The sequence below is a fragment of the Stegostoma tigrinum genome, chromosome 13, assembly GCF_030684315.1.
Source record: "Stegostoma tigrinum isolate sSteTig4 chromosome 13, sSteTig4.hap1, whole genome shotgun sequence".
Classification (NCBI taxonomy): Eukaryota; Metazoa; Chordata; class Chondrichthyes; order Orectolobiformes; family Stegostomatidae; genus Stegostoma; species Stegostoma tigrinum.
In genome coordinates this window covers 9480516-9492573 of record NC_081366.1, presented here as the reverse complement: position 1 = coordinate 9492573, position 12058 = coordinate 9480516, and the positions used below count along the sequence as shown (strand labels likewise).

Sequence of the window (12058 nt, the reverse complement as noted above, 5' to 3'; positions counted from 1 at the left end):
CAGATGTCCGACAGAATATTGCACTAAAAGGGCAATAGAGGATGGAACGATTGAGGAAGGTCATTAAAGTGAGTCTTTAAACGGGTTTCCATAATCATGGGGGAAAGCACATAGATTGAAGAAGTAACTTCAATCATTTCCCTCCATTTGTACTATATTTACTGCTGCAGTTCTTAATAAGCAGCAAAGAACTCAACATAACATCTAACTCAAAGTGCGGCACTGACTGCAACACACTGCTGTCATTTCTCCAGGTTAATGAACTTGAAATGAAGAACCTTGTAACCCAGCTCCAACTAAATCAAGCTGAACTGGGCTAACTGATCAAAGGTGGGTTTAGCCAATTGAAAACAGAGCTTAATAACATGTTCCTGTTGCTGACAATTGTCTGTGTGTCACAGCTTGTTGTAACAAGCTCCTGCAACCCGCATTAAACTTGCTTTCGTGATTCAGCAAGATGCGAAGATAGCATTTCCTCCACACTAATGGTGCTCCTGTTAAAGTGGAGCCAAATCTCCAAAGGATTAAACAGAGGAGAAATCAGATTGTTGCATGCAACAGTGTGTTTTCCACTTGAAGCCAAATTGTTTATTTAGCCGTTTGACAATTCCTGGAAAAATAAATGACAAATCGGATAAGGTTATTGAATCACTTCCGCATTCACCAGTCTTTTTAGAGCAAGAAGCAGCGAGGTCCTGATGTCATTTGTGTTCCAGACAATTGCCATGTGTTGAATCGCTTGGATTAAGTTCCGCACCAATAAATAATGCGCTGCAGAAGCAGAAAATGTTCCACCTATCACCAAAGTTTGCTGTCAAAACAAATGAACTCACAACTAACATTTTTAGATAAGCCTAGCAAGCAGGGAGATTATTTATCATCCAAGCACAATGAAAGCATTCTAAAGAATAGTCCATTTGAGATTGTTTCCTATTAATCAAGCCCTGTCTGCAGAGTGCAGTGTTTCCAGACTTAACTTCAGCACCACTCTCCCAAGGGACAGGTTTAAACATTGGATCGAACTATTGGAATGTTTTTCATATTTTCACCACTCAGTTTCACAACCCCCACTCCAACCGCATCCTCTCTCCAGCTGAACTACTTGCTCTTTCTTCCCAATGCTAACTGACTGGTGCTAGGTTTTAACACTGATTGTTCTGTTGGCATGGCAGCGAGATTTGAGGAGGTGGCAGTGCAATGATGAAGTCACTGCGTTACTAGTCTAAAGCCCCAGGGCATTGTGCAGGGGCCAGACTTCAATTCCCACTCATTGTCCGTGGTGAAATTCATTAACACCTGGGCTGAAAGAGGGAAGATAGCTCAATGGAGTCTCGAGTGCCAGTTGGTCAAATGTGCATCCGCGATAGGGCAGTTGGTTTATGATACACAGTGATAACAACAATATGAATTCAATTCCTGCGTTGGCTGAGGTTACCCTGAAAGACTCTGCTTTTCAATCATTCAGGTTAACCACAGTTTAAACAGCGACTGGTCATGCCTCCAATGAGAAGGCAGCCTTATGGTTTGGTACGACTATGACAACATTACCTTCACTGTCAATTGTCATAAAATTAGACAGGAGTAATAAGGAGATAGTAGGAACTGCAGATGCTGGAGAATCTGAGATAACAAGGCGCAGAGCTGGACGAACACAGCGAACCAAGCAGCATCAGAGGAGCAGGAAAGCTGACGTTTCGGGTCTTCATTTCTGAAGAAGGGTTCAGACCTGAAACATCAGCCTTCCTGCTCCTCTGATGCTGTTTGGCCCGCTGTGTTCATCCAGCTCCACACCTTGTTATCTCAGAGGAGTAATAAATGCTGGTTGAGGCAGCAATTCCTGCAAATGACTTGTTCTTTAAAAAAAAATCTGTACTTTGTTATTAGCTGCCAGTTGGCAAATTGTTTGGTGTTAGGCGCGGTGCAGTCAAGAGAGAACCACTCACTCCTGAGGCACATTCCAAAGGGATTCTTGCTAATTTGTCACTTCCTTGCCCTGGGGGCGTAACACAAGATTTCTGGTTAGTTGAATTGACTAGATGAGACACACATGAGGCCTACAATGATCTTGGACAGCACTTCTCAATGTTACTTGTACAAATTGCCACACAGCAGCCAGGCAATGAACATCTCCAACAAGATAGAATGTAACCATCACCATTTCATCCAACCTCTCCCCCGCAGAACGGGCAGCCCTCCGCTCCCTCCGCTCCAACCCCAACCTCACCATCAAACCCGCAGACAAGGGTGGCGCAGTGGTAGTATGGCGTACTGACCTCTACATCGCCGAGGCCAGACGCCAACTCTCCGACACCACCTCCTACCGCCTCCTCGATCATGACCCCACACCCGAGCACCAAACCATCATCTCCAACACCATTCATGACCTCATCACCTCAGGGGACCTCCCACCCACAGCCTCCAACCTCATTGTTCCCCAACCCCGCACGGCCCGTTTCTATCTCCTTCCCAAAATCCACAAACCTGCCTGCCCTGGTCGACCCATCGTCTCAGCCTGCTCCTGCCCCACCGAACTCATCTCCACCTATCTGGACTCCATTTTCTCCCCTTTGGTCCAGGAACTCCCCACCTATGTCCGTGACACCACCCACGCCCTCCACCTCCTCCAGGACTTCCAATTCCCTGGCCCCCAACACCTCATATTCACCATGGACGTCCAGTCCCTGTACACCTGCATTCCGCATGGAGATGGCCTCAAGGCCCTCCGCTTCTTCCTGTCCCGCAGGCCCGACCAGGCCCCCTCCACCGACACTCTCATCCGCCTAGCGGAACTCGTCCTCACACTCAACAACTTCTCTTTTGACTCCTCCCACTTCCTACAGACTAAGGGGGTGGCCATGGGCACCCGCATGGGCCCCAGCTATGCCTGCCTCTTTGTAGGTTACGTGGAACAGTCCATCTTCCGCACCTACACAGGCCCCAAACCCCACCTCTTCCTCCGGTACATTGATGACTGTATCGGCGCCGCCTCTTGCTCCCCAGAGGAGCTCGAACAGTTCATCCACTTCACCAACACCTTCCACCCCAACCTTCAGTTCACCTGGGCCATCTCCAGCACATCCCTCACCTTCCTGGACCTCTCAGTCTCCATCTCAGGCAACCAGCTTGTAACTGATGTCCATTTCAAGCCCACCGACTCCCACAGCTACCTAGAATACACCTCCTCCCACCCACCCTCCTGCAAAAATTCCATCCCCTATTCCCAATTCCTCCGCCTCCGCCGCATCTGCTCCCACGATAAGACATTCCACTCCCGCACATCCCAGATGTCCAAGTTCTTTAAGGACCGCAACTTCCCCCCCACGGTGATTGAGAACGCCCTTGACCGCGTCTCCCGCATTTCCCGCGACACATCCCTCACACCCCGCCCCCGCCACAACCGCCCCAAGAGGATCCCCCTCGTTCTCACACACCACCCTACCAACCTCCGGATACAACGCATTATCCTCCGACACTTCCGCCATTTACAATCCGACCCCACCACCCAAGACATTTTTCCATCCCCACCCCTGTCTGCTTTCCGGAGAGACCACTCTCTCCGTGACTCCCTTGTTCGCTCCACACTGCCCTCCAACCCCACCACACCCGGCACCTTCCCCTGCAACCGCAGGAAATGCTACACTTGTCCCCACACCTCCTCCCTCACCCCCATCCCAGGCCCCAAGATGACATTCCACATTAAGCAGAGGTTCACCTGCACATCTGCCAATGTGGTATACTGTATCCACTGTACCCGGTGCGGCTTTCTCTACATTGGGGAAACCAAGCGGAGGCTTGGGGACCGCTTTGCAGAACACCTCCGCTCAGTTCGCAACAAACAACTGCACCTCCCAGTCGCAAACCATTTCCACTCCCCCTCCCATTCTCTTGATGACATGTCCATCATGGGCCTCCTGCACTGCCACAATGATGCCACCCGAAGGTTGCAGGAACAGCAACTCATATTCCGCCTGGGAACCCTGCAGCCATATGGTATCAATGTGGACTTCACCAGTTTCAAAATCTCCCCTTCCCCCACTGCATCCCTAAACCAGCCCAGTTCATCCCCTCCCCCCACTGCACCACACAACCAGCCCAGCTCTTCCCCCCCACCCACTGCATCCCAAAACCAGTCCAACCTGTCTCTGCCTCCCTAACCGGTTCTTCCTCTCACCCATCCCTTCCTCCCACCCCAAGCCGCACCCCCAGCTACCTACTAACCTCATCCCACCTCCTTGACCTGTCCGTCTTCCCTGGACTGACCTATCCCCTCCCTACCTCCCCACCTACACCCTCTCCACCTATCTTCTTTACTCTCCATCTTCGGTCCGCCTCCCCCTCTCTCCCTATTTATTCCAGTTCCCTCCCCCCATCCCCCTCTCTGATGAAGGGTCTAGGCCCGAAACGTCAGCTTTTGTGCTCCTGAGATGCTGCTTGGCCTGCTGTGTTCATCCAGCCTCACATTTTATTACCATTTCATGTTCAATGTCTTACGCCAGGATATAGTCTCAGAACAATGACAGGCAAGGGAAGACTGAGGAATACTTCAGGAGTTAGACCCAAAACACACACATTGCTTCACTCAGAGGCAGGCAAATCTTTGGTGATGCAGATGTTGAGCAGGCTGAAGACTTACATTGTTGGATTTCTAGTTATTTATGGCATTAAATAATATGGGGATGGCACAGGAAAATGACATTGCAGTAGAGCATCAGCCATGATTTAGAATGGCAGAGCAGACGCTACTATCTGTGCGGCCCATTTTTGCTCCTACGCCTGTGCCCCATGCAGGAATATTGGGTAACACCCAGGCTTGGGCTGAGAAGTAACTTTTTTAAAAAATGTATTCATGTGTGGGATATGGGCATCGCTGGCTGAGCCAGTATTTCTTGCCCATTCCTGGTTGCCCCTTGATGGGTGATGGGGAGCTGCCTTCTTGAACCGCTGCAGTCCACCTGCAGTGGGTTGACCCACAATGCCTTTAGGAAGGGAATTCCAGGATTTTGACACAGCGACATTTCCAAGTCAGGATGGTGAGTGGCTCAGAGGGGAACTTGCAGATGGCAGCGTTCTCATGTATCTGCTGCCCTTGTTCTTCTAGATGGAAGCGGTCGTGGGTTTGGAAGGTGCTGTCTGAGGATCTTTGGAGAATTTCACACCACACAAGTGGCAGGCAATGATTATTCTAACAACAGACAATCTATCCGGTCCCTTCATGTTCAAAAGCATTACCATTACTGAATCCTCCACTATCAACATTGTGGTGTTACTGTTGGTTAGAAAAATAACTAGATCAACCACATAAATGCAGTGGCCACAAGAACACATTTTGGCTCTTCACTTGCCTGGATGGGTGCAGCTCTAACAAAGCTCAAAAAACCTGACATCAAAAAGGACAAAGCAGCCATCCTGAATAGCCACCCACCACCTTCAATATTCACTCCTGCAACTGCTGACACTTTGCATTGTGTACCACCTACAACAGACATTGCAGCAGCCCACCAAGGTCCTTCCAATAGCACCATTTAAACCCACAACCACTTCCATTGAAAAGTACAAGGGCAGTAGATGCATGGGAATACCTGTAACTTCCCCTCCGAGCTGCTCACCATCCTGACTTGGAAATATAGCACTCTTCCTTCACTGTCTTTGGGTCAAAATCCTGGAAGTCCCTCCCTCATAGCATTGTGAGTCTGCCTACAGCACACGGACTGCAGAGGTTCAAGAAGGCAACTCACCCCCACCTTCTCAAGCGGCAACTTGGGACAGGCAATAAATGCTGGGCCCAGCCAGGGTCACCCCAATCTCATGAATGATTAAACAAAAAGAGTTCTGCTCCATTAAGCTACACTGTTGTATAAGTAATCTCTAATACCCCATAGGACAAGTACCATCAGCACAAGGTCATTATTGCAAGATGCGTGGAGTATAGAACTGGGGAAGCCTTACTACAACTCTGCTGGGCATTAGTGAGACTGCACCTAGATTGATGCATCCAGTTTTGATCTCCTTTATCAATGAGGGTTCCAACTGAGTTCGGGGCTCATTGGGGTGGTTCCTGGGGTTAAGGGGTTGCCTTATGAGAACAAGTTGTGGGAGTTTTAGAATAATAAGAAGCGGTCTTATTGAAATATTTAATATTCTGATAGGATTTTGTTTGATGTGTGTTTGGGGTCTAACTCCTGAAGTATTGCAGCTGAGTTCCTGGAACAGTCTGCAAAACATTTTATTGACATCTCAACCTATCCAGACATTCACATCACACTCAGTTTGAGCTTTGCTCTCTTCCACCTCCTGCAGTTTAATCTCATGAACCTACTATCATCTTATGTCTCTGGAGTAAGGCTTGAACCTACAACTTTCTTGTCCATCAGCAAGAGAAATGTCAACTTGGACCATAAGCAAGGACAGTGCAAGCCAGCAAAACCCCCTCCATGGGCTGCAGGCACTGGAGACCAATCTATGTTTCTCAAACTGAAACTTTTGTTGGACCATGCTTTCTCTGACCTGCACGAGTGCACAACTCTGTAGCAAAGTGGAATATACTACATAGTTCACAAGCAATGCTCATGCTCTATGAAATGCCGCAACCTTAAATTGACTACACAGTGTGCTCAACAGGCCATGCACAATAAAGGAAAAGGGAGTACTAGAGGAAGGGCTGATAAGATTTATTGAGAAAATACTGAGGCGGGTCCCCTGTAGTATTGTTATTCTAACTGAGACTGTACAAGCCTTCGCTGCCTAGACGTTACATTATTTCCTCACCACCAACCCCACCTCTCCCCAACCAGTCCACACTCTCTTTCCTCCACTCCTGGTCTTCTCAACTCCTTGGTTTGTTTACTTTAACAGTTCTGGATTCCTCAGCCAAGCGAACATGAATCAATAATAAGCCTTGGTTGTATCCATTTGCAGAGAATTCCACCAAAGTCTAGTTGATTCTGGAAATTCGTCACATCCTCACACACTTACCATCATCAGGGGCCAGCATCAGCACTGGGAACTCCCGGTCAATGAACCCAAACTGTAGATGTGTCCGATATTCCCTTCGCGCCTCTAACAGGAAGCAAATCACAGACTGTAAAAGCCAGTAGGAGATACAAGTGTTGAAGGCACTAGATTTATTCTCTTCATGGAGCTGTAGGGGTAGACACTCCTCCAGAAAGCTCTGGTTGTTGGCAAGTTATTTGGATCAGTCTTCCAATTTTTGGAGTATGCCAATGATCATTCGATTTATTTTTCCCTTAGATCGTTGTTGTTGAAGTCTCCTTCCCCCTGTTTACACTTGGAAAGAAATTCTTTTGTATTTCGAAATAACTTTTCCCATCCGGTGACATCTATTATTGCAAAACCTGCCTCATGTTTGTTGTTGATAATGTGCCTAATTAAATATGAGTGTTGCAAATATAAATTTTGGCAGTGAGCAGAAAATTCAGAATTCTCAGATTGCTTCCCTGTCTCAAAGGCCATGCTTATGCTCTTTCCCTTTCTCCAATCACTCCCAAATTTCTACAATTGTTAAAGAAACAGTCGCTCCATAATGATGCTATGAGGCCAGCCATCCAAAACCTAAGGCAAATGTTCTGAGGCCATAAGTTTAATTCCCACCAATGTAGGTGGTGAAATCTGAGTTCATTAAATATCTGGGATATGGGGTGACCATGTACCCATTGCAGTAAAAACCCATCTGGTTCGCTCATGTCCTTTAGGGAAGGAAACTGTTGTCCTAACCTAGTCAAGCCTGCACATGACCCAAGATCCACAGCAATACGACTGATTCTTAATTATCCTCTGGGCAGTTAGGAATAGGCAATAAATGCTGGCCTAGTCAGAGAATCCCACATCCTGCTCTGACAATACTATGTCTTTAAAAGGTGTATTCTGCCCTTTTTTAATGAAGAGAGGTTTTAAGACAGAAGAGCTGAGCAGTCTATTTGAATCCAACATAATAAACAAGTTGTCAGGCTTTGTGATTTTCTTTTAGAGTTGGAACAATAGAAGCAGCCTGAATGGGTGGGGTCAAGCCTCCCCAGAGCCAGAATATTTAGTTTGAGTTTTGGTTTCTCAGTAGCAGTTTCTTCTGGTGTCTAGAAGCTGAATGTAGATGCTATTCTTCCTCTCTGTGTTCCAGCTAAAAGCTGAGGTTCTCTCCCTGCTGCTAGAATTGCATTTATTTGACTAAATTTGCCTTTGCCAAGGGTGTATTTGTCGGATGTTACTACATTAGAATAGTCACTGTTTAGTAGTTAAATAATCTATTATTCTGTTAAGTTTTCCAAAAAAAATTAAGTTCAGTCTAGTTCTTCTTTCTTTTGTTGTATTTTAACTACAGTGAATGAATAAAATGAGTGTTGCTTCAAGCTGGGTAGTTTGACAAATCGATTTGGATCCAGGACACAATGCCTACACTGGCTTCTAAAATAAGAAAACATTAGAGTCTAGGCTTCCTCCTGAATATGTTTTAAGGGTTTGGTCTGGTCCATAACGTGCAAATGATTTTTATTTTAAATGTTGCATTCTCATTCTCCTTGGGCAGAGTAACATTTGTACAAACTTGAATGCACATGGGCTGGAGAAGGAGATTAAATATATTTGGTCTGTTTGGAACATGTTTGATTTAAAGTAGGGGTAAATAAGCAGAAATCAGTGTTAAGGACTAGGCTACAATGATCACCCCAAACAGCATGATAGTCTTTAAATGAGTACAGAAAGACTGACACTTAAAGAGTATATTTCAAGCCTTCCTAGGCGTTCTGACAAATTGGGCAGCGAGGAGAATTGTGTGATCATCATCGTAATCTTGAGGACACAGCAACGAATATGCCCACAGCAAGCTCCCACAAACCGTTAACTAGGGTATGATCCAACTTCAGTCCTGCTGAAGCAAAAGCAAAAGTTGCTGGAGAAACTCACCAGGTCTGGCAGCATCTGTGGAGAGAAAACAGAGTTAATGCCTCGACTCCAAAGCATGAAATCTGAAGAGTCTCTGGGCTCAAAGTGTTAATTCTACTTTCTCTCCGCAGATACTGCCAGGCCCGTTGAGATTTTTCAGCAATTTCCAGCTTTGTTTCGGATCTTCAACATTGGCAGGTTTTTTGTTTTAGTTTAGTGATGTTGGTTTGGGGTTTAACTATCGTGTGTGTGGTCTATCTCTTTGTCCATGAAACGTATCAAAGTTATTTCTGGGAACGTTTATTCTTCAGCAAATTCCCCAAACCCATCTGCAGATTTATGCACTTCCAAAGAAAATCCGTCTTCCTTTCAATGAGGCCACAGCAGCAGAGGACCACTCAGTCCATCATGTCTGCTACACCATTCACTGAGACCATGGCTGATCTGATAATCCTCAATAACAAAGTGTGGAGCTGGATGAATACAGCAGGCCAAGCAGCATCTTAGGAGCACAAAAGCTGACGTTTTGAGCCTAGACCCTTCATCAGAAAAGGGGGATGGGGAGACCCAAAACCAGCCCAGCTCGTCTCCGCCTCCCTAACCTATTCTTCCTCTCACCTATCCCCTCCTCCTACCTCAAGCTGCACCTCCATTTCCTCCCTACTAACCTCATCCTGCCCCCTTGACCTGTCCATTCTCCCCAGACTGACCTATCCTCTCCCTACCTCCCCACCTACGCTCACTTCTACAGGCTCCATCTCCGCCCCTTTAACTTGTCTGTCTCCTCTCCACGTATCTTCTCCTCTATCCATCTTCGATCCACCTCCCCCTCTCTCCCTATTTATTTCAGAACCCTCTCCCCACGCCCCTTTTCCGATGAAGGGTCTAGGCCCGAAACGTCAGTTTTCCTGCTCCTAAGATGCTGCTTGGCCTGCTGTGTTCATCCAGCTCCACACTTTGCTATCTTGGATTCTCCAGCATCTGGAGTTCCCATTATCTCTGATCATCGTCGACTCCTCTTTCCTGCTTTGTCCCCAGTAACCCTGAATTCCCGTACAGGCTAAAAATCTGTCTACCTCAGCATTTCACAAGCTCGACTCAGTTTCCGAAAATTATTTTAATATGATCGCCGTGTGCTTTGGAGGGGAGTGTGCGGCAGTAGCCTTGTAAATGTTCAGGAAAATGGTTTGGGATGAGGCTGGATTCCAAATGCTACTTTTGGAAGCTATTCTTTTGCAGACTGAAAGCTGTCCGTTGCTGAAATGAATACAATAGCCTTTCTCTTTGGGTGAAAGGATGTGGGTTTCACAACTGCTAGTTATTTAACCAAATCAAACATCAAATTGTAATTCAAGCTACAGTTCAGCCTGAAGAAACCTGCACGTGGATAGTTGAATCTCCAAACTCTTATTCCTTATTTGGTCACTGTTTCTGATATTCTGCTCTCATTCCAAATAATCTGTTGCTCACACCCTTCCCAGTTGAACAAAGTCAAGACTTATCACACTGACTACGACATGTATTATCTTTCCAAAAATTTCAGAAACCTTCATCTGCCAAGCATGCCTTTCTCTTACCATTACTCTGTTTCAAAATTCATGTTTACAAAGAATCACAGGAATGTTACAGTGCTGAAGAATGCCATTCAGCCCATTGTTTCTGATCCAGCTCTTCAAATCAGCATCTCGCTTCATGCTATTCTCCTGCCTTCTCCCTCCAACTTTGTATATCCCTTGTTACAAATAGCCACTCTTAATTCCCTACAAAATGCTTCAATTGAACCCACCTCTATCACTCCGTCTGAGCAATGCATTCCAGACCCTCAACACTTACTGCTTAAAGACAGCTCTCCTCATAATAATTCTGCTTATTTTACTAATTAATTTCAATTTGCATCATCTAATCACTGCACCCTGAATATATATGGCTAGATATCTCCCAATGGGGATAGGTAAAGTCACTGTCGTCCATCTGGGCCATAAGTCTGCTCCTTCATTAGAGAGAGACAATTACTGGTGGTTTAACCTGAGGGCCATCACAGTGGAGAGGTTGAGAAAAAGGTTCTTTCAGGGTAACATCAGCTAGTACAGGGATTGAACCCACACTGTTGTCATCACTCTGCATCACAAACCAGCCGAACAGCCAACTGAGCTAACTAAGCCCCTCTTCGAATAGGGAATATGAATTAGACTGGGAAAATTGTGATTATTTTATACATTAGGGCCAACATATATTGCCCATCTCTAGTTGCCCATTGGAGGTTGTCCATGCCTTCTTGAACCACTGAAGTCGGTGTGCTGTAGGTAGCCCAAATTGTCACTAATGAGGGAGTCCCAGGAGTCTAACACAGCAACACTGAAGCAGTGAAGATATACTTCCTTTTTGGAGTAGGAGTATCCTTTTCGGCTCCATAAATATCCCTCCACTATTTTCTGAACTCCTGCTTTTCTCATCTGGCTCACTAAGGCTTTTACAAAATGCTCATCATCTCTCCTGAGGCTGGTTCTGTCGTGACAATTAGACTTTCCTTCCCCATGCAAGTTTCATGTCTGGTGTGGACTTTACAATGGCAGTCCCTCTCGTCTCAGGCAATGAGGTTTGGAAGCCCAAAAAGATCACACTGCTTTTGAAAACACAAGGTCATTGCGCAATTAGGAACATTCTGACAGGATAGTGTCAAAATTCTTAGCGCCTTCAAATGTCTCTGTAAGGTGCTCTATTATAATGTAGATGTGATTTGTTTAATGCTGTGACTGATTACCGAGTCCTTTCTCCTGCAGAGTTATGTTTACTGTTATTTTCACCGGCATTATTTTCATACTGACGTGCATTAAAGTAATTTTCTAAACGGTGAAGATTTCCTAATATAGTCAAAACCTTAGGAAAAATGTGCTGGCAACCTTTGCCCCATGTTTTACGCTGAGATTGAAATGTCCAATATCCTTTACTTTGAAAAAAAAACCCCACTGTGGAACATTATGTAAAACATCAAACATCTGATCTGCTCCATTGATTGACTGGCAATTGGGTTTGAAATGGAGAAGATATCATCTGTATTTCCAGTTTCTGGGGGCTTCAAGTTAATGCTTTGATCATTGCAGTAGCTATGAATGCTTGGCTGAGATACAAAATGTAGTGAAGCACTCGGTTGTCTTATGAAAGTGCA

The 12058-nt window shown here is 45.9% G+C and overlaps 1 long non-coding RNA gene across 1 annotated transcript in view; it reads right to left on the bottom strand.

Annotated features, from left to right (window-relative positions):
- Window positions 1–7125, bottom strand: part of LOC125458369 (uncharacterized) — a 69695-nt gene extending 62570 nt beyond the window's left edge. Inside the window, exon 1 of the long non-coding RNA XR_009446586.1 lies at window positions 6973–7125. This is a non-coding gene — a long non-coding RNA (uncharacterized LOC125458369). The remainder of the gene's footprint in view (window positions 1–6972) is intronic.
- Window positions 7126–12058: the final 4933 nt, after the last annotated feature.